Source organism: Ambystoma mexicanum, chromosome 6q (assembly GCF_040938575.1).
Source record: "Ambystoma mexicanum isolate Mex_15411 chromosome 6q, UKY_AmexF1_1, whole genome shotgun sequence".
Classification (NCBI taxonomy): domain Eukaryota; kingdom Metazoa; phylum Chordata; class Amphibia; order Caudata; family Ambystomatidae; genus Ambystoma; species Ambystoma mexicanum.
In genome coordinates, this window is record NC_090937.1 from 1,631,610,558 (window position 1) to 1,631,635,652 (window position 25,095).

Genomic DNA, 25,095 nt, shown 5'->3' on the forward strand with positions numbered 1-25,095 from the left:
GCTGGGCCCATAACCCAGAGGTCGATGGATCGAAACCATCCTCTGCTAACTTTTTTCAAATTATGTTTTTGTGTCATGGCATTCGGGCACAAAGAGCTGTAAGTGCCTGGATGCAATGTCATTCCTTGAACTTGCTGCCTCGTTCCACTCTTGCGCTAAATAGGAGAGGGTCCCAGCCCAGCCAACAAAATGTACTGTTCAATCAAACCAAACTTAAAACCAAGCTCCTTTTTTAAGGAGTCCCGGGGAAATGTTGGGCTGACCGGCAAGACCTCATGATGCGAACTGCTTCTGCGTCAAACGCAAGCTTTTTTCATTCCCAGCCAATGACTTATTCTTATTTCTAAGGGCCGCTCCATCAGATAGCCCAGACAGGCAGGCGTTGGTGGTATAGTGGTGAGCATAGCTGCCTTCCAAGCAGTTGACCCAACGCAGATCAAATCTTTAAATTGTTCAAAATGCATTTTTTGGAAATCAGACTCATGCTGAAAGCAAAGCTGACACACTTTTCGTGAAAATCAAAACCCCATCCAGGAAAGGTTCTTGCATCCTAGTTTCTGCAACTGTCTATCGGTGAGGGGATTGAAGCGAGCAGGGCTCCTGGCCCCTCCCCGACAAAGCCCTGACGAAGGCCTGACAAAGGCCTATTCGCCTTGCCCTGACGGGCCTTGGTCCCAGCAGGCCACCGAGCACAGCACCTCAGCCTATTAGAGTGAGGTTTCAGGATCTCTCTCATCCTGTAAACCAACATACTGAAGAAGGTGAAACGTGTGGCTGCGCTCCTCACATGCTGAAGCAGCAGCAGCCCTTTCCCTGAAGCAAAGTTCCTTCATTCCTCCCTCCCATAACCCTTAGCAGGGGATTTATGGTAATTGAGTTGAGTTTCCAAACTGGCCCTTCCTTCCTTCCTTCCCATATCTGCCAGCTCGAGAAGGCTTGTTTTGTTGCCCCTGGGAAGTAAAGTATCTATTTGCGAGAGAGAGAGAATGAGAGAGAGAGACAGAGAGAGAGAGACAGAGAGAGAAGGGGAAGGGGTGTTGGCAGTTAGGGTGTGAGCTAGAGAAATGAGGCCTGTCTGCAAAAGGCCATGGGATGGGAGTGCGTGGTTGCAGGTTGTTTGGCTTTGTAAGGCCTACTGCCCGCTTCACTCGAAACTGGGTCTAGGGTTGTCGGTTTGTAGGCTGTAAAAGCCCATAAAAGCTCTTGTTCTCCAACCAGCAGAGTGGCGCAGCGGAAGCGTGCTGGGCCCATAACCCAGAGGTCGATGGATCGAAACCATCCTCTGCTAACTTTTTTCAAATTATGTTTTTGTGTCATGGCATTAGGGCACAAAGAGCTGTAAGTGCCTGGATGCAATGTCATTCCTTGAACTTGCTGCCTCGTTCCACTCTTGCGCTAAATAGGAGAGGGTCCCAGCCCAGCCAACAAAATGTACTGTTCAATCAAACCAAACTTAAAACCAAGCTCCTTTTTTAAGGGGTCCCGGGGAAATGTTGGGCTGACCGGCAAGACCTCATGATGCGAACTGCTTCTGCGTCAAACGCAAGCTTTTTTCATTCCCAGCCAATGACTTATTCTTATTTCTAAGGGCCGCTCCATCAGATAGCCCAGACAGGCAGGCGTTGGTGGTATAGTGGTGAGCATAGCTGCCTTCCAAGCAGTTGACCCGGGTTCGATTCCCGGCCAACGCAGATCAAATCTTTAAATTGTTCAAAATGCATTTTTTGGAAATCAGACTCATGCTGAAAGCAAAGCTGACACACTTTTCGTGAAAATCAAAACCCCATCCAGGAAAGGTTCTTGCATCCTAGTTTCTGCAACTGTCTATCGGTGAGGGGATTGAAGCGAGCAGGGCTCCTGGCCCCTCCCCGACAAAGCCCTGACAAAGGCCTGACAAAGGCCTATTCGCCTTGCCCTGACGGGCCTTGGTCCCAGCAGGCCACCGAGCACAGCACCTCAGCCTATTAGAGTGAGGTTTCAGGATCTCTCTCATCCTGTAAACCAACATACTGAAGAAGGTGAAACGTGTGGCTGCGCTCCTCACATGCTGAAGCAGCAGCAGCCCTTTCCCTGAAGCAAAGTTCCTTCATTCCTCCCTCCCATAACCCTTAGCAGGGGATTTATGGTAATTGAGTTGAGTTTCCAAACTGGCCCTTCCTTCCTTCCTTCCCATATCTGCCAGCTCGAGAAGGCTTGTTTTGTTGCACCTGGGAAGTAAAGTATCTATTTGCGAGAGAGAGAGAATGAGAGAGAGAGACAGAGAGAGAGAGACAGAGAGAGAAGGGGAAGGGGTGTTGGCAGTTAGGGTGTGAGCTAGAGAAATGAGGCCTGTCTGCAAAAGGCCATGGGATGGGAGTGCGTGGTTGCAGGTTGTTTGGCTTTGTAAGGCCTACTGCCCGCTTCACTCGAAAATGGGTCTAGGGTTGTCGGTTTGTAGGCTGTAAAAGCCCAGAAAAGCTTTTGTTCTCCAACCAGCAGAGTGGCGCAGCGGAAGCGTGCTGGGCCCATAACCCAGAGGTCGATGGATCGAAACCATCCTCTGCTAACTTTTTTCAAATTATGTTTTTGTGTCATGGCATTAGGGCACAAAGAGCTGTAAGTGCCTGGATGCAATGTCATTCCTTGAACTTGCTGTCTCGTTCCACTCTTGCGCTAAATAGGAGAGGGTCCCAGCCCAGCCAACAAAATGTACTGTTCAATCAAACCAAACTTAAAACCAAGCTCCTTTTTTAAGGGGTCCCGGGGAAATGTTGGGCTGACCGGCAAGACCTCATGATGCGAACTGCTTCTGCGTCAAACGCAAGCTTTTTTCATTCCCAGCCAATGACTTATTCTTATTTCTAAGGGCCGCTCCATCAGATAGCCCAGACAGGCAGGCGTTGGTGGTATAGTGGTGAGCATAGCTGCCTTCCAAGCAGTTGACCCGTGTTCGATTCCCGGCCAACGCAGATCAAATCTTTAAATTGTTCAAAATGCATTTTTTGGAAATCAGACTCATGCTGAAAGCAAAGCTGACACACTTTTCGTGAAAATCAAAACCCCATCCAGGAAAGGTTCTTGCATCCTAGTTTCTGCAACTGTCTATCGGTGAGGGGATTGAAGCGAGCAGGGCTCCTGGCCCCTCCCCGACAAAGCCCTGACGAAGGCCTGACAAAGGCCTATTCGCCTTGCCCTGACGGGCCTTGGTCCCAGCAGGCCACCGAGCACAGCACCTCAGCCTATTAGAGTGAGGTTTCAGGATCTCTCTCATCCTGTAAACCAACATACTGAAGAAGGTGAAACGTGTGGCTGCGCTCCTCACATGCTGAAGCAGCAGCAGCCCTTTCCCTGAAGCAAAGTTCCTTCATTCCTCCCTCCCATAACCCTTAGCAGGGGATTTATGGTAATTGAGTTGAGTTTCCAAACTGGCCCTTCCTTCCTTCCTTCCCATATCTGCCAGCTCGAGAAGGCTTGTTTTGTTGCCCCTGGGAAGTAAAGTATCTATTTGCGAGAGAGAGAGAATGAGAGAGAGAGACAGAGAGAGAGAGACAGAGAGAGAAGGGGAAGGGGTGTTGGCAGTTAGGGTGTGAGCTAGAGAAATGAGGCCTGTCTGCAAAAGGCCATGGGATGGGAGTGCGTGGTTGCAGGTTGTTTGGCTTTGTAAGGCCTACTGCCCGCTTCACTCGAAACTGGGTCTAGGGTTGTCGGTTTGTAGGCTGTAAAAGCCCATAAAAGCTCTTGTTTTCCAACCAGCAGAGTGGCGCAGCGGAAGCGTGCTGGGCCCATAACCCAGAGGTCGATGGATCGAAACCATCCTCTGCTAACTTTTTTCAAATTATGTTTTTGTGTCATGGCATTAGGGCACAAAGAGCTGTAAGTGCCTGGATGCAATGTCATTCCTTGAACTTGCTGCCTCGTTCCACTCTTGCGCTAAATAGGAGAGGGTCCCAGCCCAGCCAACAAAATGTACTGTTCAATCAAACCAAACTTAAAACCAAGCTCCTTTTTTAAGGGGTCCCGGGGAAATGTTGGGCTGACCGGCAAGACCTCATGATGCGAACTGCTTCTGCGTCAAACGCAAGCTTTTTTCATTCCCAGCCAATGACTTATTCTTATTTCTAAGGGCCGCTCCATCAGATAGCCCAGACAGGCAGGCGTTGGTGGTATAGTGGTGAGCATAGCTGCCTTCCAAGCAGTTGACCCGGGTTCGATTCCCGGCCAACGCAGATCAAATCTTTAAATTGTTCAAAATGCATTTTTTGGAAATCAGACTCATGCTGAAAGCAAAGCTGACACACTTTTCGTGAAAATCAAAACCCCATCCAGGAAAGGTTCTTGCATCCTAGTTTCTGCAACTGTCTATCGGTGAGGGGATTGAAGCGAGCAGGGCTCCTGGCCCCTCCCCGACAAAGCCCTGACAAAGGCCTGACAAAGGCCTATTCGCCTTGCCCTGACGGGCCTTGGTCCCAGCAGGCCACCGAGCACAGCACCTCAGCCTATTAGAGTGAGGTTTCAGGATCTCTCTCATCCTGTAAACCAACATACTGAAGAAGGTGAAACGTGTGGCTGCGCTCCTCACATGCTGAAGCAGCAGCAGCCCTTTCCCTGAAGCAAAGTTCCTTCATTCCTCCCTCCCATAACCCTTAGCAGGGGATTTATGGTAATTGAGTTGAGTTTCCAAACTGGCCCTTCCTTCCTTCCTTCCCATATCTGCCAGCTCGAGAAGGCTTGTTTTGTTGCACCTGGGAAGTAAAGTATCTATTTGCGAGAGAGAGAGAATGAGAGAGAGAGACAGAGAGAGAGAGACAGAGAGAGAAGGGGAAGGGGTGTTGGCAGTTAGGGTGTGAGCTAGAGAAATGAGGCCTGTCTGCAAAAGGCCATGGGATGGGAGTGCGTGGTTGCAGGTTGTTTGGCTTTGTAAGGCCTACTGCCCGCTTCACTCGAAAATGGGTCTAGGGTTGTCGGTTTGTAGGCTGTAAAAGCCCAGAAAAGCTTTTGTTCTCCAACCAGCAGAGTGGCGCAGCGGAAGCGTGCTGGGCCCATAACCCAGAGGTCGATGGATCGAAACCATCCTCTGCTAACTTTTTTCAAATTATGTTTTTGTGTCATGGCATTAGGGCACAAAGAGCTGTAAGTGCCTGGATGCAATGTCATTCCTTGAACTTGCTGTCTCGTTCCACTCTTGCGCTAAATAGGAGAGGGTCCCAGCCCAGCCAACAAAATGTACTGTTCAATCAAACCAAACTTAAAACCAAGCTCCTTTTTTAAGGGGTCCCGGGGAAATGTTGGGCTGACCGGCAAGACCTCATGATGCGAACTGCTTCTGCGTCAAACGCAAGCTTTTTTCATTCCCAGCCAATGACTTATTCTTATTTCTAAGGGCCGCTCCATCAGATAGCCCAGACAGGCAGGCGTTGGTGGTATAGTGGTGAGCATAGCTGCCTTCCAAGCAGTTGACCCAGGTTCGATTCCCGGCCAACGCAGATCAAATCTTTAAATTGTTCAAAATGCATTTTTTGGAAATCAGACTCATGCTGAAAGCAAAGCTGACACACTTTTCGTGAAAATCAAAACCCCATCCAGGAAAGGTTCTTGCATCCTAGTTTCTGCAACTGTCTATCGGTGAGGGGATTGAAGCGAGCAGGGCTCCTGGCCCCTCCCCGACAAAGGCCTGACAAAGGCCTATTCGCCTTGCCCTGACGGGCCAAGGTCCCAGCAGGCCACCGAGCACAGCACCTCAGCCTATTAGAGTGAGGTTTCAGGATCTCTCTCATCCTGTAAACCAACATACTGAAGAAGGTGAAACGTGTGGCTGCGCTCCTCACATGCTGAAGCAGCAGCAGCCCTTTCCCTGAAGCAAAGTTCCTTCATTCCTCCCTCCCATAACCCTTAGCAGGGGATTTATGGTAATTGAGTTGAGTTTCCAAACTGGCCTTTCCTTCCTTCCTTCCCATATCTGCCAGCTCGAGAAGGCTTGTTTTGTTGCACCTGGGAAGTAAAGTATCTATTTGCGAGAGAGAGAGAATGAGAGAGAGAGACAGAGAGAGAGAGACAGAGAGAGAAGGGGAAGGGGTGTTGGCAGTTAGGGTGTGAGCTAGAGAAATGAGGCCTGTCTGCAAAAGGCCATGGGATGGGAGTGCGTGGTTGCAGGTTGTTTGGCTTTGTAAGGCCTACTGCCCGCTTCACTCGAAACTGGGTCTAGGGTTGTCGGTTTGTAGGCTGTAAAAGCCCAGAAAAGCTCTTGATCTCCAACCAGCAGAGTGGCGCAGCGGAAGCGTGCTGGGCCCATAACCCAGAGGTCGATGGATCGAAACCATCCTCTGCTAGCTTTTTTCAAATTATGTTTTTGTGTCATGGCATTAGGGCACAAAGAGCTGTAAGTGCCTGGATGCAATGTCATTCCTTGAACTTGCTGCCTCGTTCCACTCTTGCGCTAAATAGGAGAGGGTCCCAGCCCAGCCAACAAAATGTACTGTTCAATCAAACCAAACTTAAAACCAAGCTCCTTTTTTAAGGGGTCCCGGGGAAATGTTGGGCTGACCGGCAAGACCTCATGATGCGAACTGCTTCTGCGTCAAACGCAAGCTTTTTTCATTCCCAGCCAATGACTTATTCTTATTTCTAAGGGCCGCTCCATCAGATAGCCCAGACAGGCAGGCGTTGGTGGTATAGTGGTGAGCATAGCTGCCTTCCAAGCAGTTGACCCGGGTTCGATTCCCGGCCAACGCAGATCAAATCTTTAAATTGTTCAAAATGCATTTTTTGGAAATCAGACTCATGCTGAAAGCAAAGCTGACACACTTTTCGTGAAAATCAAAACCCCATCCAGGAAAGGTTCTTGCATCCTAGTTTCTGCAACTGTCTATCGGTGAGGGGATTGAAGCGAGCAGGGCTCCTGGCCCCTCCCCGACAAAGCCCTGACGAAGGCCTGACAAAGGCCTATTCGCCTTGCCCTGACGGGCCTTGGTCCCAGCAGGCCACCGAGCACAGCACCTCAGCCTTTTAGAGTGAGGTTTCAGGATCTCTCTCATCCTGTAAACCAACATACTGAAGAAGGTGAAACGTGTGGCTGCGCTCCTCACATGCTGAAGCAGCAGCAGCCCTTTCCCTGAAGCAAAGTTCCTTCATTCCTCCCTCCCATAACCCTTAGCAGGGGATTTATGGTAATTGAGTTGAGTTTCCAAACTGGCCCTTCCTTCCTTCCTTCCCATATCTGCCAGCTCGAGAAGGCTTGTTTTGTTGCACCTGGGAAGTAAAGTATCTATTTGCGAGAGAGAGAGAATGAGAGAGAGAGACAGATAGAGAGAGACAGAGAGAGAAGGGGAAGGGGTGTTGGCAGTTAGGGTGTGAGCTAGAGAAATGAGGCCTGTCTGCAAAAGGCCATGGGATGGGAGTGCGTGGTTGCAGGTTGTTTGGCTTTGTAAGGCCTACTGCCCGCTTCACTCAAAAATGGGTCTAGGGTTGTCGGTTTGTAGGCTGTAAAAGCCCAGAAAAGCTTTTGTTCTCCAACCAGCAGAGTGGCGCAGCGGAAGCGTGCTGGGCCCATAACCCAGAGGTCGATGGATCGAAACCATCCTCTGCTAACTTTTTTCAAATTATGTTTTTGTGTCATGGCATTAGGGCACAAAGAGCTGTAAGTGCCTGGATGCAATGTCATTCCTTGAACTTGCTGCCTCGTTCCACTCTTGCGCTAAATAGGAGAGGGTCCCAGCCCAGCCAACAAAATGCACTGTTCAATCAAACCAAACTTAAAACCAAGCTCCTTTTTTAAGGGGTCCCGGGGAAATGTTGGGCTGACCGGCAAGACCTCATGATGCGAACTGCTTCTGCGTCAAACGCAAGCTTTTTTCATTCCCAGCCAATGACTTATTCTCATTTCTAAGGGCCGCTCCATCAGGTAGCCCAGACAGGCAGGCGTTGGTGGTATAGTGGTGAGCATAGCTGCCTTCCAAGCAGTTGACCCGGGTTCGATTCCCGGCCAACGCAGATCAAATCTTTAAATTGTTCAAAATGCATTTTTTGGAAATCAGACTCATGCTGAAAGCAAAGCTGACACACTTTTCGTGAAAATCAAAACCCCATCCAGGAAAGGTTCTTGCATCCTAGTTTCTGCAACTGTCTATCGGTGAGGGGATTGAAGCGAGCAGGGCTCCTGGCCCCTCCCCGACAAAGCCCTGACGAAGGCCTGACAAAGGCCTATTCGCCTTGCCCTGACGGGCCTTGGTCCCAGCAGGCCACCGAGCACAGCACCTCAGCCTATTAGAGTGAGGTTTCAGGATCTCTCTCATCCTGTAAACCAACATACTGAAGAAGGTGAAACGTGTGGCTGCGCTCCTCACATGCTGAAGCAGCAGCAGCCCTTTCCCTGAAGCAAAGTTCCTTCATTCCTCCCTCCCATAACCCTTAGCAGGGGATTTATGGTAATTGAGTTGAGTTTCCAAACTGGCCCTTCCTTCCTTCCTTCCCATATCTGCCAGCTCGAGAAGGCTTGTTTTGTTGCACCTGGGAAGTAAAGTATCTATTTGCGAGAGAGAGAGAATGAGAGAGAGAGACAGAGAGAGAGAGACAGAGAGAGAAGGGGAAGGGGTGTTGGCAGTTAGGGTGTGAGCTAGAGAAATGAGGCCTGTCTGCAAAAGGCCATGGGATGGGAGTGCGTGGTTGCAGGTTGTTTGGCTTTGTAAGGCCTACTGCCCGCTTCACTCAAAAATGGGTCTAGGGTTGTCGGTTTGTAGGCTGTAAAAGCCCAGAAAAGCTTTTGTTCTCCAACCAGCAGAGTGGCGCAGCGGAAGCGTGCTGGGCCCATAACCCAGAGGTCGATGGATCGAAACCATCCTCTGCTAACTTTTTTCAAATTATGTTTTTGTGTCATGGCATTAGGGCACAAAGAGCTGTAAGTGCCTGGATGCAATGTCATTCCTTGAACTTGCTGCCTCGTTCCACTCTTGCGCTAAATAGGAGAGGGTCCCAGCCCAGCCAACAAAATGCACTGTTCAATCAAACCAAACTTAAAACCAAGCTCCTTTTTTAAGGGGTCCCGGGGAAATGTTGGGCTGACCGGCAAGACCTCATGATGCGAACTGCTTCTGCGTCAAACGCAAGCTTTTTTCATTCCCAGCCAATGACTTATTCTTATTTCTAAGGGCTGCTCCATCAGATAGCCCAGACAGGCAGGCGTTGGTGGTATAGTGGTGAGCATAGCTGCCTTCCAAGCAGTTGACCCGGGTTCGATTCCCGGCCAACGCAGATCAAATCTTTAAATTGTTCAAAATGCATTTTTTGGAAATCAGACTCATGCTGAAAGCAAAGCTGACACACTTTTCGTGAAAATCAAAACCCCATCCAGGAAAGGTTCTTGCATCCTAGTTTCTGCAACTGTCTATCGGTGAGGGGATTGAAGCGAGCAGGGCTCCTGGCCCCTCCCCGACAAAGCCCTGACGAAGGCCTGACAAAGGCCTATTCGCCTTGCCCTGACGGGCCTTGGTCCCAGCAGGCCACCGAGCACAGCACCTCAGCCTATTAGAGTGAGGTTTCAGGATCTCTCTCATCCTGTAAACCAACATACTGAAGAAGGTGAAACGTGTGGCTGCGCTCCTCACATGCTGAAGCAGCAGCAGCCCTTTCCCTGAAGCAAAGTTCCTTCATTCCTCCCTCCCATAACCCTTAGCAGGGGATTTATGGTAATTGAGTTGAGTTTCCAAACTGGCCCTTCCTTCCTTCCTTCCCATATCTGCCAGCTCGAGAAGGCTTGTTTTGTTGCACCTGGGAAGTAAAGTATCTATTTGCGAGAGAGAGAGAATGAGAGAGAGAGACAGAGAGAGAGAGACAGAGAGAGAAGGGGAAGGGGTGTTGGCAGTTAGGGTGTGAGCTAGAGAAATGAGGCCTGTCTGCAAAAGGCCATGGGATGGGAGTGCGTGGTTGCAGGTTGTTTGGCTTTGTAAGGCCCACTGCCCGCTTCACTCGAAACTGGGTCTAGGGTTGTCGGTTTGTAGGCTGTAAAAGCCCATAAAAGCTCTTGTTCTCCAACCAGCAGAGTGGCGCAGCGGAAGCGTGCTGGGCCCATAACCCAGAGGTCGATGGATCGAAACCATCCTCTGCTAAGTTTTTTCAAATTATGTTTTTGTGTCATGGCATTAGGGCACAAAGAGCTGTAAGTGCCTGGATGCAATGTCATTCCTTGAACTTGCTGCCTCGTTCCACTCTTGCGCTAAATAGGAGAGGGTCCCAGCCCAGCCAACAAAATGTACTGTTCAATCAAACCAAACTTAAAACCAAGCTCCTTTTTTAAGGGGTCCCGGGGAAATCTTTAAATTGTTCAAAATGCGTTTTTTGGAAATCAGACTCATGCTGAAAGCAAAGCTGACACACTTTTCGTGAAAATCAAAACCCCATCCAGGAAAGGTTCTTGCATCCTAGTTTCTGCAACTGTCTATCGGTGAGGGGATTGAAGCGAGCAGGGCTCCTGGCCCCTCCCCGACAAAGGCCTGACAAAGGCCTATTCGCCTTGCCCTGACGGGCCTTGGTCCCAGCAGGCCACCGAGCACAGCACCTCAGCCTATTAGAGTGAGGTTTCAGGATCTCTCTCATCCTGTAAACCAACATACTGAAGAAGGTGAAACGTGTGGCTGCGCTCCTCACATGCTGAAGCAGCAGCAGCCCTTTCCCTGAAGCAAAGTTCCTTCATTCCTCCCTCCCATAACCCTTAGCAGGGGATTTATGGTAATTGAGTTGAGTTTCCAAACTGGCCCTTCCTTCCTTCCTTCCCATATCTGCCAGCTCGAGAAGGCTTGTTTTGTTGCACCTGGGAAGTAAAGTATCTATTTGCGAGAGAGAGAGAATGAGAGAGAGAGACAGAGAGAGAGAGACAGAGAGAGAAGGGGAAGGGGTGTTGGCAGTTAGGGTGTGAGCTAGAGAAATGAGGCCTGTCTGCAAAAGGCCATGGGATGGGAGTGCGTGGTTGCAGGTTGTTTGGCTTTGTAAGGCCTACTGCCCGCTTCACTCGAAACTGGGTCTAGGGTTGTCGGTTTGTAGGCTGTAAAAGCCCAGAAAAGCTCTTGTTCTCCAACCAGCAGAGTGGCGCAGCGGAAGCGTGCTGGGCCCATAACCCAGAGGTCGATGGATCGAAACCATCCTCTGCTAACTTTTTTCAAATTATGTTTTTGTGTCATGGCATTAGGGCACAAAGAGCTGTAAGTGCCTGGATGCAATGTCATTCCTTGAACTTGCTGCCTCGTTCCACTCTTGCGCTAAATAGGAGAGGCTCCCAGCCCAGCCAACAAAATGTACTGTTCAATCAAACCAAACTTAAAACCAAGCTCCTTTTTTAAGGGGTCCCGGGGAAATGTTGGGCTGACCGGCAAGACCTCATGATGCGAACTGCTTCTGCGTCAAACGCAAGCTTTTTTCATTCCCAGCCAATGACTTATTCTTATTTCTAAGGGCCGCTCCATCAGATAGCCCAGACAGGCAGGCGTTGGTGGTATAGTGGTGAGCATAGCTGCCTTCCAAGCAGTTGACCCGGGTTGAGGGGATTGAAGCGAGCAGGGCTCCTGGCCCCTCCCCGACAAAGCCCTGACGAAGGCCTGACAAAGGCCTATTCGCCTTGCCCTGACGGGCCTTGGTCCCAGCAGGCCACCGAGCACAGCACCTCAGCCTATTAGAGTGAGGTTTCAGGATCTCTCTCATCCTGTAAACCAACATACTGAAGAAGGTGAAACGTGTGGCTGCGCTCCTCACATGCTGAAGCAGCAGCAGCCCTTTCCCTGAAGCAAAGTTCCTTCATTCCTCCCTCCCATAACCCTTAGCAGGGGATTTATGGTAATTGAGTTGAGTTTCCAAACTGGCCCTTCCTTCCTTCCTTCCCATATCTGCCAGCTCGAGAAGGCTTGTTTTGTTGCACCTGGGAAGTAAAGTATCTATTTGCGAGAGAGAGAGAATGAGAGAGAGAGACAGAGAGAGAGAGACAGAGAGAGAAGGGGAAGGGGTGTTGGCAGTTAGGGTGTGAGCTAGAGAAATGAGGCCTGTCTGCAAAAGGCCATGGGATGGGAGTGCGTGGTTGCAGGTTGTTTGGCTTTGTAAGGCCTACTGCCCGCTTCACTCGAAAATGGGTCTAGGGTTGTCGGTTTGTAGGCTGTAAAAGCCCAGAAAAGCTTTTGTTCTCCAACCAGCAGAGTGGCGCAGCGGAAGCGTGCTGGGCCCATAACCCAGAGGTCGATGGATCGAAACCATCCTCTGCTAACTTTTTTCAAATTATGTTTTTGTGTCATGGCATTAGGGCACAAAGAGCTGTAAGTGCCTGGATGCAATGTCATTCCTTGAACTTGCTGCCTCGTTCCACTCTTGCGCTAAATAGGAGAGGGTCCCAGCCCAGCCAACAAAATGTACTGTTCAATCAAACCAAACTTAAAACCAAGCTCCTTTTTTAAGGGGTCCCGGGGAAATGTTGGGCTGACCGGCAAGACCTCATGATGCGAACTGCTTCTGCGTCAAACGCAAGCTTTTTTCATTCCCAGCCAATGACTTATTCTTATTTCTAAGGGCCGCTCCATCAGATAGCCCAGACAGGCAGGCGTTGGTGGTATAGTGGTGAGCATAGCTGCCTTCCAAGCAGTTGACCCCGGTTCGATTCCCGGCCAAAGCAGATCAAATCTTTAAATTGTTCAAAATGCATTTTTTGGAAATCAGACTCATGCTGAAAGCAAAGCTGACACACTTTTCGTGAAAATCAAAACCCCATCCAGGAAAGGTTCTTGCATCCTAGTTTCTGCAACTGTCTATCGGTGAGGGGATTGAAGCGAGCAGGGCTCCTGGCCCCTCCCCGACAAAGGCCTGACAAAGGCCTATTCGCCTTTCCCTGACGGGCCAAGGTCCCAGCAGGCCACCGAGCACAGCACCTCAGCCTATTAGAGTGAGGTTTCAGGATCTCTCTCATCCTGTAAACCAACATACTGAAGAAGGTGAAACGTGTGGCTGCGCTCCTCACATGCTGAAGCAGCAGCAGCCCTTTCCCTGAAGCAAAGTTCCTTCATTCCTCCCTCCGATAACCCTTAGCAGGGGATTTATGGTAATTGAGTTGAGTTTCCAAACTGGCCCTTCCTTCCTTCCTTCCCATATCTGCCAGCTCGAGAAGGCTTGTTTTGTTGCACCTGGGAAGTAAAGTATCTATTTGCGAGAGAGAGAGAATGAGAGAGAGAGACAGAGAGAGAGAGACAGAGAGAGAAGGGGAAGGGGTGTTGGCAGTTAGGGTGTGAGCTAGAGAAATGAGGCCTGTCTGCAAAAGGCCATGGGATGGGAGTGCGTGGTTGCAGGTTGTTTGGCTTTGTAAGGCCTACTGCCCGCTTCACTCGAAAATGGGTCTAGGGTTGTCGGTTTGTAGGCTGTAAAAGCCCAGAAAAGCTTTTGTTCTCCAACCAGCAGAGTGGCGCAGCGGAAGCGTGCTGGGCCCATAACCCAGAGGTCGATGGATCGAAACCATCCTCTGCTAACTTTTTTCAAATTATGTTTTTGTGTCATGGCATTAGGGCACAAAGAGCTGTAAGTGCCTGGATGCAATGTCATTCCTTGAACTTGCTGCCTCGTTCCACTCTTGCGCTAAATAGGAGAGGGTCCCAGCCCAGCCAACAAAATGTACTGTTCAATCAAACCAAACTTAAAACCAAGCTCCTTTTTTAAGGGGTCCCGGGGAAATGTTGGGCTGACCGGCAAGACCTCATGATGCGAACTGCTTCTGCGTCAAACGCAAGCTTTTTTCATTCCCAGCCAATGACTTATTCTTATTTCTAAGGGCCGCTCCATCAGATAGCCCAGACAGGCAGGCGTTGGTGGTATAGTGGTGAGCATAGCTGCCTTCCAAGCAGTTGACCCGGGTTCGATTCCCGGCCAACGCAGATCAAATCTTTAAATTGTTCAAAATGCATTTTTTGGAAATCAGACTCATGCTGAAAGCAAAGCTGACACACTTTTCGTGAAAATCAAAACCCCATCCAGGAAAGGTTCTTGCATCCTAGTTTCTGCAACTGTCTATCGGTGAGGGGATTGAAGCGAGCAGGGCTCCTGGCCCCTCCCCGACAAAGCCCTGACGAAGGCCTGACAAAGGCCTATTCGCCTTGCCCTGACGGGCCTTGGTCCCAGCAGGCCACCGAGCACAGCACCTCAGCCTATTAGAGTGAGGTTTCAGGATCTCTCTCATCCTGTAAACCAACATACTGAAGAAGGTGAAACGTGTGGCTGCGCTCCTCACATGCTGAAGCAGCAGCAGCCCTTTCCCTGAAGCAAAGTTCCTTCATTCCTCCCTCCCATAACCCTTAGCAGGGGATTTATGGTAATTGAGTTGAGTTTCCAAACTGGCCCTTCCTTCCTTCCTTCCCATATCTGCCAGCTCGAGAAGGCTTGTTTTGTTGCACCTGGGAAGTAAAGTATCTATTTGCGAGAGAGAGAGAATGAGAGAGAGAGACAGAGAGAGAGAGACAGAGAGAGAAGGGGAAGGGGTGTTGGCAGTTAGGGTGTGAGCTAGAGAAATGAGGCCTGTCTGCAAAAGGCCATGGGATGGGAGTGCGTGGTTGCAGGTTGTTTGGCTTTGTAAGGCCTACTGCCCGCTTCACTCGAAAATGGGTCTAGGGTTGTCGGTTTGTAGGCTGTAAAAGCCCAGAAAAGCTTTTGTTCTCCAGCCAGCAGAGTGGCGCAGCGGAAGCGTGCTGCGCCCATAACCCAGAGGTCGATGGATCGAAACCATCCTCTGCTAACTTTTTTCAAATTATGTTTTTGTGTCATGGCATTAGGGCACAAAGAGCTGTAAGTGCCTGGATGCAATGTCATTCCTTGAACTTGCTGCCTCGTTCCACTCTTGCGCTAAATAGGAGAGGGTCCCAGCCCAGCCAACAAAATGTACTGTTCAATCAAACCAAACTTAAAACCAAGCTCCTTTTTTAAGGGGTCCCGGGGAAATGTTGGGCTGACCGGCAAGACCTCATGATGCGAACTGCTTCTGCGTCAAACGCAAGCTTTTTTCATTCCCAGCCAATGACTTATTCTTATTTCTAAGGGCCGCTCCATCAGATAGCCCAGACAGGCAGGCATTGGTGGTATAGTGGTGAGCATAGCTGCCTTCCAAGCAGTTGACCCCGGTTCGATTCCCGGCCAACGCAGAGCAAATCTTTAAATGTTCAAAATGCATTTTTTGGAAATCAGACTCATGCTGAAAGCAAAGCTGACACACTTTTCGTGAAAATCAAAACCCCATCCAGGAAAGGTTCTTGCATCCTAGTTTCTGCAACTGTCTATCGGTGAGGGGATTGAAGCGAGCAGGGCTCCTGGCCCCTCCCCGACAAAGGCCTGACAAAGGCCTATTCGCCTTGCCCTGACGGGCCAAGGTCCCAGCAGGCCACCGATCACAGCACCTCAGCCTATTAGAGTGAGGTTTCAGGATCTCTCTCATCCTGTAAACCAACATACTGAAGAAGGTGAAACGTGTGGCTGCGCTCCTCACATGCTGAAGCAGCAGCAGCCCTTTCCCTGAAGCAAAGTTCCTTCATTCCTCCCTCCCATAACCCTTAGCAGGGGATTTATGGTAATTGAGTTGAGTTTCCAAACTGGCCCTTCCTTCCTTCCTTCCCATATCTGCCAGCTCGAGAAGGCTTGTTTTGTTGCACCTGGGAAGTAAAGTATCTATTTGCGAGAGAGAGAGAATGAGAGAGAGAGACAGAGAGAGAGAGACAGAGAGAGAAGGGGAAGGGGTGTTGGCAGTTAGGGTGTGAGCTAGAGAAATGAGGCCTGTCTGCAAAAGGCCATGGGATGGGAGTGCGTGGTTGCAGGTTGTTTGGCTTTGTAAGGCCTACTGCCCGCTTCACTCGAAAATGGGTCTAGGGTTGTCGGTTTGTAGGCTGTAAAAGCCCAGAAAAGCTTTTGTTCTCCAACCAGCAGAGTGGCGCAGTGGAAGCGTGCTGGGCCCATAACCCAGAGGTCGATGGATCGAAACCATCCTCTGCTAACTTTTTTCAAATTATGTTTTTGTGTCATGGCATTAGGGCACAAAGAGCTGTAAGTGCCTGGATGCAATGTCATTCATTGAACTTGCTGCCTCGTTCCACTCTTGCGCTAAATAGGAGAGGGTCCCAGCCCAGCCAACAAAATGTACTGTTCAATCAAACCAAACTTAAAACCAAGCTCCTTTTTTAAGGGGTCCCGGGGAAATGTTGGGCTGACCGGCAAGACCTCATGATGCGAACTGCTTCTGCGTCAAACGCAAGCTTTTTTCATTCCCAGCCAATGACTTATTCTTATTTCTAAGGGCCGCTCCATCAGATAGCCCAGACAGGCAGGCGTTGGTGGTATAGTGGTGAGCATAGCTGCCTTCCAAGCAGTTGACCCCGGTTCGATTCCCGGCCAACGCAGATCAAATCTTTAAATTGTTCAAAATGCATTTTTTGGAAATCAGACTCATGCTGAAAGCAAAGCTGACACACTTTTCGTGAAAATCAAAACCCCATCCAGGAAAGGTTCTTGCATCCTAGTTTCTGCAACTGTCTATCGGTGAGGGGATTGAAGCGAGCAGGGCTCCTGGCCCCTCCCCGACAAAGGCCTGACAAAGGCCTATTCGCCTTGCCCTGACGGGCCAAGGTCCCAGCAGGCCACCGAGCACAGCACCTCAGCCTATTAGAGTGAGGTTTCAGGATCTCTCTCATCCTGTAAACCAACATACTGAAGAAGGTGAAACGTGTGGCTGCACTCCTCACATGCTGAAGCAGCAGCAGCCCTTTCCCTGAAGCAAAGTTCCTTCATTCCTCCCTCCCATAACCCTTAGCAGGGGATTTATGGTAATTGAGTTGAGTTTCCAAACTGGCCCTTCCTTCCTTCCTTCCCATATCTGCCAGCTCGAGAAGGCTTGTTTTGTTGCACCTGGGAAGTAAAGTATCTATTTGCGAGAGAGAGAGAATGAGAGAGAGAGACAGAGAGAGAGAGACAGAGAGAGAAGGGGAAGGGGTGTTGGCAGTTAGGGTGTGAGCTAGAGAAATGAGGCCTGTCTGCAAAAGGCCATGGGATGGGAGTGCGTGGTTGCAGGTTGTTTGGCTTTGTAAGGCCTACTGCCCGCTTCACTCGAAAATGGGTCTAGGGTTGTCGGTTTGTAGGCTGTAAAAGCCCAGAAAAGCTTTTGTTCTCCAACCAGCAGAGTGGCGCAGCGGAAGCGTGCTGGGCCCATAACCCAGAGGTCGATGGATCGAAACCATCCTCTGCTAACTTTTTTCAAATTATGTTTTTGTGTCATGGCATTAGGGCACAAAGAGCTGTAAGTGCCTGGATGCAATGTCATTCCTTGAACTTGCTGCCTCGTTCCACTCTTGCGCTAAATAGGAGAGGGTCCCAGCCCAGCCAACAAAATGTACTGTTCAATCAAACCAAACTTAAAACCAAGCTCCTTTTTTAAGGGGTCCCGGGGAAATGTTGGGCTGACCGGCAAGACCTCATGATGCGAACTGCTTCTGCGTCAAACGCAAGCTTTTTTCATTCCCAGCCAATGACTTATTCTTATTTCTAAGGGCCGCTCCATCAGATAGCCCAGACAGGCAGGCGTTGGTGGTATAGTGGTGAGCATAGCTGCCTTCCAAACAGTTGACCCGGGTTCGATTCCCGGCCAACGCAGATCAAATCTTTAAATTGTTCAAAATGCATTTTTTGGAAATCAGACTCATGCTGAAAGCAAAGCTGACACACTTTTCGTGAAAATCAAAACCCCATCCAGGAAAGGTTCTTGCATCCTAGTTTCTGCAACTGTCTATCGGTGAGGGGATTGAAGCGAGCAGGGCTCCTGGCCCCTCCCCGACAAAGCCCTGACGAAGGCCTGACAAAGGCCTATTCGCCTTGCCCTGACGGGCCTTGGTCCCAGCAGGCCACCGAGCACAGCACCTCAGCCTATTAGAGTGAGGTTTCAGGATCTCTCTCATCCTGTAAACCAACATACTGAAGAAGGTGAAACGTGTGGCTGCGCTCCTCACATGCTGAAGCAGCAGCAGCCCTTTCCCTGAAGCAAAGTTCCTTCATTCCTCCCTCCCATAACCCTTAGCAGGGGATTTATGGTAATTGAGTTGAGTTTCCAAACTGGCCCTTCCTTCCTTCCTTCCCATATCTGCCAGCTCGAGAAGGCTTGTTTTGTTGCACCTGGGAAGTAAAGTATCTATTTGCGAGAGAGAGAGAATGAGAGAGAGAGACAGAGAGAGAGAGACAGAGAGAGAAGGGGAAGGGGTGTTGGCAGTTAGGGTGTGAGCTAGAGAAATGAGGCCTGTCTGCAAAAGGCCATGGGATGGGAGTGCGTGGTTGCAGGTTGTTTGGCTTTGTAAGGCCTACTGCCCGCTTCACTCGAAAATGGGTCTAGGGTTGTCGGTTTGTAGGCTGTAAAAGCCCAGAAAAGCTTTTGTTCTCCAACCAGCAGAGTGGCGCAGCGGAAGCGTGCTGGGCCCATAACCCAGAGGTCGATGGATCGAAACCATCCTCTGCTAACTTTTTTCAAATTATGTTTTTGTGTCATGGCATTAGGGCACAAAGAGCTGTAAGTGCCTGGATGCAATGTCATTCCTTGAACTTGCTGCCTCGTTCCACTCTTGCACTAAATAGGAGAGGGTCCCAGCCCAGCCAACAAAATGTAATGTTCAATCAAACCAAACTTAAAACCAAGCTCCTTTTTTAAGGGGTCCCGGGGAAATGTTGGGCTGACCGGCAAGACCTCATGATGCAAACTGCTTCTGCGTCAAACGCAAGCTTTTTTCATTCCCAGCCAATGACTTATTCTTATTTCTAAGGGCCGCTCCATCAGATAGCCCAGACAGGCAGGCGTTGGTGGTATAGTGGTGAGCATAGCTGCCTTCCAAGCAGTTGACCCGGGTTCGATTCCCGGCCAACGCAGATCAAATCTTTAAATTGTTCAAAATGCATTTTTTGGAAATCAGACTCATGCTGAAAGCAAAGCTGACACACTTTTCGTGAAAATCAAAACCCCATCCAGGAAAGGTTCTTGCATCCTAGTTTCTGCAACTGTCTATCGGTGAGGGGATTGAAGCGAGCAGGGCTCCTGGCCCCTCCCCGACAAAGCCCTGACGAAGGCCTGACAAAGGCCTATTCGCCTTGCCCTGACGGGCCTTGGTCCCAGCAGGCCACCGAGCACAGCACCTCAGCCTATTAGAGTGAGGTTTCAGGATCTCTCTCATCCTGTAAACCAACATACTGAAGAAGGTGAAACGTGTGGCTGCGCTCCTCACATGCTGAAGCAGCAGCAGCCCTTTCCCTGAAGCAAAGTTCCTTCATTCCTCCCTCCCATAACCCTTAGCAGGGGATTTATGGTAATTGAGTTGAGTTTCCAAACTGGCCCTTCCTTCCTTCCTTCCCATATCTGCCAGCTCGAGAAGGCTTGTTTTGTTGCACCTGGGAAGTAAAGTATCTATTTGCGAGAGAGAGAGAATGAGAGAGAGAGACAGAGAGAGAGAGACAGAGAGAGAAGGGGAAGGGGTGTTGGCAGTTAGGGTGTGAGCTAGAGAAATGAGGCCTGTCTGCAAAAGGCCATGGGATGGGAGTGCGTGGTTGCAGGTTGTTTGGCTTTGTAAGGCCTACTGCCCGCTTCACTCGAAAATGGGTCTAGGGTTGTCGGTTTGTAGGCTGTAAAAGCCCAGAAAAGCTTTTGTTCTCCAACCAGCAGAGTGGCGCAGCGGAAGCGTGCTGGGCCCATAACCCAGAGGTCGATGGATCGAAACCATCCTCTGCTAACTTTTTTCAAATTATGTTTTTGTGTCATGGCATTAGGGCACAAAGAGCTGTAAGTGCCTGGATGCAATGTCATTCCTTGAACTTGCTGCCTCGTTCCACTCTTGCGCTAAATAGGAGAGGGTCCCAGCCCAGCCAACAAAATGTACTGTTCAATCAAACCAAACTTAAAACCAAGCTCCTTTTTTAAGGGGTCCCGGGGAAATGTTGGGCTGACCGGCAAGACCTCATGATGCGAACTGCTTCTGCGTCAAACGCAAGCTTTTTTCATTCCCAGCCAATGACTTATTCTTATTTCTAAGGGCCGCTCCATCAGATAGCCCAGACAGGCAGGCGTTGGTGGTATAGTGGTGAGCATAGCTGCCTTCCAAGCAGTTGACCCCGGTTCGATTCCCAGCCAACGCAGATCAAATCTTTAAATTGTTCAAAATGCATTTTTTGGAAATCAGACTCATGCTGAAAGCAAAGCTGACACACTTTTCGTGAAAATCAAAACCCCATCCAGGAAAGGTTCTTGCATCCTAGTTTCTGCAACTGTCTATCGGTGAGGGGATTGAAGCGAGCAGGGCTCCTGGCCCCTCCCCGACAAAGGCCTGACAAAGGCCTATTCGCCTTGCCCTGACGGGCCAAGGTCCCAGCAGGCCACCGAGCACAGCACCTCAGCCTATTAGAGTGAGGTTTCAGGATCTCTCTCATCCTGTAAACCAACATACTGAAGAAGGTGAAACGTGTGGCTGCGCTCCTCACATGCTGAAGCAGCAGCAGCCCTTTCCCTGAAGCAAAGTTCCTTCATTCCTCCCTCCCATAACCCTTAGCAGGGGATTTATGGTAATTGAGTTGAGTTTCCAAACTGGCCCTTCCTTCCTTCCTTCCCATATCTGCCAGCTCGAGAAGGCTTGTTTTGTTGCACCTGGGAAGTAAAGTATCTATTTGCGAGAGAGAGAGAATGAGAGAGAGAGACAGAGAGAGAGAGACAGAGAGAGAAGGGGAAGGGGTGTTGGCAGTTAGGGTGTGAGCTAGAGAAATGAGGCCTGTCTGCAAAAGGCCATGGGATGGGAGTGCGTGGTTGCAGGTTGTTTGGCTTTGTAAGGCCTACTGCCCGCTTCACTCGAAAATGGGTCTAGGGTTGTCGGTTTGTAGGCTGTAAAAGCCCAGAAAAGCTTTTGTTCTCCAACCAGCAGAGTGGCGCAGCGGAAGCGTGCTGGGCCCATAACCCAGAGGTCGATGGATCGAAACCATCCTCTGCTAACTTTTTTCAAATTATGTTTTTGTGTCATGGCATTAGGGCACAAAGAGCTGTAAGTGCCTGGATGCAATGTCATTCCTTGAACTTGCTGCCTCGTTCCACTCTTGCGCTAAATAGGAGAGGGTCCCAGCCCAGCCAACAAAATGTACTGTTCAATCAAACCAAACTTAAAACCAAGCTCCTTTTTTAAGGGGTCCCGGGGAAATGTTGGGCTGACCGGCAAGACCTCATGATGCGAACTGCTTCTGCGTCAAACGCAAGCTTTTTTCATTCCCAGCCAATGACTTATTCTTATTTCTAAGGGCCGCTCCATCAGATAGCCCAGACAGGCAGGCGTAGGTGGTATAGTGGTGAGCATAGCTGCCTTCCAAGCAGTTGACCCGGGTTCGATTCCCGGCCAACGCAGATCAAATCTTTAAATTGTTCAAAATGCATTTTTTGGAAATCAGACTCATGCTGAAAGCAAAGCTGACACACTTTTCGTGAAAATCAAAACCCCATCCAGGAAAGGTTCTTGCATCCTAGTTTCTGCAACTGTCTATCGGTGAGGGGATTGAAGCGAGCAGGGCTCCTGGCCCCTCCCCGACAAAGCCCTGACGAAGGCCTGACAAAGGCCTATTCGCCTTGCCCTGACGGGCCTTGGTCCCAGCAGGCCACCGAGCACAGCACCTCAGCCTATTAGAGTGAGGTTTCAGGATCTCTCTCATCCTGTAAACCAACATACTGAAGAAGGTGAAACGTGTGGCTGCGCTCCTCACATGCTGAAGCAGCAGCAGCCCTTTCCCTGAAGCAAAGTTCCTTCATTCCTCCCTCCCATAACCCTTAGCAGGGGATTTATGGTAATTGAGTTGAGTTTCCAAACTGGCCCTTCCTTCCTTCCTTCCCATATCTGCCAGCTCGAGAAGGCTTGTTTTGTTGCACCTGGGAAGTAAAGTATCTATTTGCGAGAGAGAGAGAATGAGAGAGAGAGACAGAGAGAGAGAGACAGAGAGAGAAGGGGAAGGGGTGTTGGCAGTTAGGGTGTGAGCTAGAGAAATGAGGCCTGTCTGCAAAAGGCCATGGGATGGGAGTGCGTGGTTGCAGGTTGTTTGGCTTTGTAAGGCCTACTGCCCGCTTCACTCGAAAATGGGTCTAGGGTTGTCGGTTTGTAGGCTGTAAAAGCCCAGAAAAGCTTTTGTTCTCCAACCAGCAGAGTGGCGCAGCGGAAGCGTGCTGGGCCCATAACCCAGAGGTCGATGGATCGAAACCATCCTCTGCTAACTTTTTTCAAATTATGTTTTTGTGTCATGGCATTAGGGCACAAAGAGCTGTAAGTGCCTGGATGCAATGTCATTCCTTGAACTTGCTGCCTCGTTCCACTCTTGCGCTAAATAGGAGAGGGTCCCAGCCCAGCCAACAAAATGTACTGTTCAATCAAACCAAACTTAAAACCAAGCTCCTTTTTTAAGGGGTCCCGGGGAAATGTTGGGCTGACCGGCAAGACCTCATGATGCGAACTGCTTCTGCGTCAAACGCAAGCTTTTTTCATTCCCAGCCAATGACTTATTCTTATTTCTAAGGGCCGCTCCATCAGATAGCCCAGACAGGCAGGCGTTGGTGGTATAGTGGTGAGCATAGCTGCCTTCCAAGCAGTTGACCCTGGTTCGATTCCCGGCCAACGCAGATCAAATCTTTAAATTGTTCAAAGTGCATTTTTTGGAAATCAGACTCATGCTGAAAGCAAAGCTGACACACTTTTCGTGAAAATCAAAACCCCATCCAGGAAAGGTTCTTGCATCCTAGTTTCTGCAACTGTCTATCGGTGAGGGGATTGAAGCGAGCAGGGCTCCTGGCCCCTCCCCGACAAAGGCCTGACAAAGGCCTATTCGCCTTGCCCTGACGGGCCAAGGTCCCAGCAGGCCACCGAGCACAGCACCTCAGCCTATTAGAGTGAGGTTTCAGGATCTCTCTCATCCTGTAAACCAACATACTGAAGAAGGTGAAACGTGTGGCTGCGCTCCTCACATGCTGAAGCAGCAGCAGCCCTTTCCCTGAAGCAAAGTTCCTTCATTCCTCCCTCCCATAACCCTTAGCAGGGGATTTATGGTAATTGAGTTGAGTTTCCAAACTGGCCCTTCCTTCCTTCCTTCCCATATCTGCCAGCTCGAGAAGGCTTGTTTTGTTGCACCTGGGAAGTAAAGTATCTATTTGCGAGAGAGAGAGAATGAGAGAGAGAGACAGAGAGAGAGAGACAGAGAGAGAAGGGGAAGGGGTGTTGGCAGTTAGGGTGTGAGCTAGAGAAATGAGGCCTGTCTGCAAAAGGCCATGGGATGGGAGTGCGTGGTTGCAGGTTGTTTGGCTTTGTAAGGCCTACTGCCCGCTTCACTCGAAAATGGGTCTAGGGTTGTCGGTTTGTAGGCTGTAAAAGCCCAGAAAAGCTTTTGTTCTCCAGCCAGCAGAGTGGCGCAGCGGAAGCGTGCTGCGCCCATAACCCAGAGGTCGATGGATCGAAACCATCCTCTGCTAACTTTTTTCAAATTATGTTTTTGTGTCATGGCATTAGGGCACAAAGAGCTGTAAGTGCCTGGATGCAATGTCATTCCTTGAACTTGCTGCCTCGTTCCACTCTTGCGCTAAATAGGAGAGGGTCCCAGCCCAGCCAACAAAATGTACTGTTCAATCAAACCAAACTTAAAACCAAGCTCCTTTTTTAAGGGGTCCCGGGGAAATGTTGGGCTGACCGGCAAGACCTCATGATGCGAACTGCTTCTGCGTCAAACGCAAGCTTTTTTCATTCCCAGCCAATGACTTATTCTTATTTCTAAGGGCCGCTCCATCAGATAGCCCAGACAGGCAGGCATTGGTGGTATAGTGGTGAGCATAGCTGCCTTCCAAGCAATTGACCCCGGTTCGATTCCCGGCCAACGCAGAGCAAATCTTTAAATGTTCAAAATGCATTTTTTGGAAATCAGACTCATGCTGAAAGCAAAGCTGACACACTTTTCGTGAAAATCAAAACCCCATCCAGGAAAGGTTCTTGCATCCTAGTTTCTGCAACTGTCTATCGGTGAGGGGATTGAAGCGAGCAGGGCTCCTGGCCCCTCCCCGACAAAGGCCTGACAAAGGCCTATTCGCCTTGCCCTGACGGGCCAAGGTCCCAGCAGGCCACCGAGCACAGCACCTCAGCCTATTAGAGTGAGGTTTCAGGATCTCTCTCATCCTGTAAACCAACATACTGAAGAAGGTGAAACGTGTGGCTGCGCTCCTCACATGCTGAAGCAGCAGCAGCCCTTTCCCTGAAGCAAAGTTCCTTCATTCCTCCCTCCCATAACCCTTAGCAGGGGATTTATGGTAATTGAGTTGAGTTTCCAAACTGGCCCTTCCTTCCTTCCTTCCCATATCTGCCAGCTCGAGAAGGCTTGTTTTGTTGCACCTGGGAAGTAAAGTATCTATTTGCGAGAGAGAGAGAATGAGAGAGAGAGACAGAGAGAGAGAGACAGAGAGAGAAGGGGAAGGGGTGTTGGCAGTTAGGGTGTGAGCTAGAGAAATGAGGCCTGTCTGCAAAAGGCCATGGGATGGGAGTGCGTGGTTGCAGGTTGTTTGGCTTTGTAAGGCCTACTGCCCGCTTCACTCGAAAATGGGTCTAGGGTTGTCGGTTTGTAGGCTGTAAAAGCCCAGAAAAGCTTTTGTTCTCCAACCAGCAGAGTGGCGCAGTGGAAGCGTGCTGGGCCCATAACCCAGAGGTCGATGGATCGAAACCATCCTCTGCTAACTTTTTTCAAATTATGTTTTTGTGTCATGGCATTAGGGCACAAAGAGCTGTAAGTGCCTGGATGCAATGTCATTCCTTGAACTTGCTGCCTCGTTCCACTCTTGCGCTAAATAGGAGAGGGTCCCAGCCCAGCCAACAAAATGTACTGTTCAATCAAACCAAACTTAAAACCAAGCTCCTTTTTTAAGGGGTCCCGGGGAAATGTTGGGCTGACCGGCAAGACCTCATGATGCGAACTGCTTCTGCGTCAAACGCAAGCTTTTTTCATTCCCAGCCAATGACTTATTCTTATTTCTAAGGGCCGCTCCATCAGATAGCCCAGACAGGCAGGCGTTGGTGGTATAGTGGTGAGCATAGCTGCCTTCCAAGCAGTTGACCC

The 25,095-nt window shown here is 49.9% G+C and overlaps 9 non-coding genes across 9 annotated transcripts; all 9 read left to right on the plus strand.

Annotated features, from left to right (window-relative positions):
• Positions 1-1,619: 1,619 nt before the first annotated feature.
• On the plus strand, positions 1,620-1,691 carry TRNAG-UCC (transfer RNA glycine (anticodon UCC)). The gene has a single exon. It is a non-coding gene; the product is annotated as a tRNA-Gly (tRNA).
• Positions 1,692-4,133: 2,442 nt separating this feature from the next.
• TRNAG-UCC (transfer RNA glycine (anticodon UCC)) lies at positions 4,134-4,205 on the plus strand. Its single transcript has one exon. It is a non-coding gene; the product is annotated as a tRNA-Gly (tRNA).
• A 2,431-nt stretch (positions 4,206-6,636) lies between these two features.
• TRNAG-UCC (transfer RNA glycine (anticodon UCC)) lies at positions 6,637-6,708 on the plus strand. The gene has a single exon. It is a non-coding gene; the product is annotated as a tRNA-Gly (tRNA).
• Positions 6,709-7,893: 1,185 nt separating this feature from the next.
• On the plus strand, positions 7,894-7,965 carry TRNAG-UCC (transfer RNA glycine (anticodon UCC)). The gene has a single exon. It is a non-coding gene; the product is annotated as a tRNA-Gly (tRNA).
• Positions 7,966-9,150: 1,185 nt separating this feature from the next.
• On the plus strand, positions 9,151-9,222 carry TRNAG-UCC (transfer RNA glycine (anticodon UCC)). Its single transcript has one exon. It is a non-coding gene; the product is annotated as a tRNA-Gly (tRNA).
• Positions 9,223-13,790: 4,568 nt separating this feature from the next.
• Positions 13,791-13,862, plus strand: TRNAG-UCC (transfer RNA glycine (anticodon UCC)). Its single transcript has one exon. It is a non-coding gene; the product is annotated as a tRNA-Gly (tRNA).
• A 2,027-nt stretch (positions 13,863-15,889) lies between these two features.
• On the plus strand, positions 15,890-15,961 carry TRNAM-CAU (transfer RNA methionine (anticodon CAU)). The gene has a single exon. It is a non-coding gene; the product is annotated as a tRNA-Met (tRNA).
• Positions 15,962-18,795: 2,834 nt separating this feature from the next.
• Positions 18,796-18,867, plus strand: TRNAG-UCC (transfer RNA glycine (anticodon UCC)). Its single transcript has one exon. It is a non-coding gene; the product is annotated as a tRNA-Gly (tRNA).
• Positions 18,868-24,643: 5,776 nt separating this feature from the next.
• On the plus strand, positions 24,644-24,715 carry TRNAM-CAU (transfer RNA methionine (anticodon CAU)). The gene has a single exon. It is a non-coding gene; the product is annotated as a tRNA-Met (tRNA).
• The last annotated feature ends 380 nt before the right edge of the window (positions 24,716-25,095 follow it).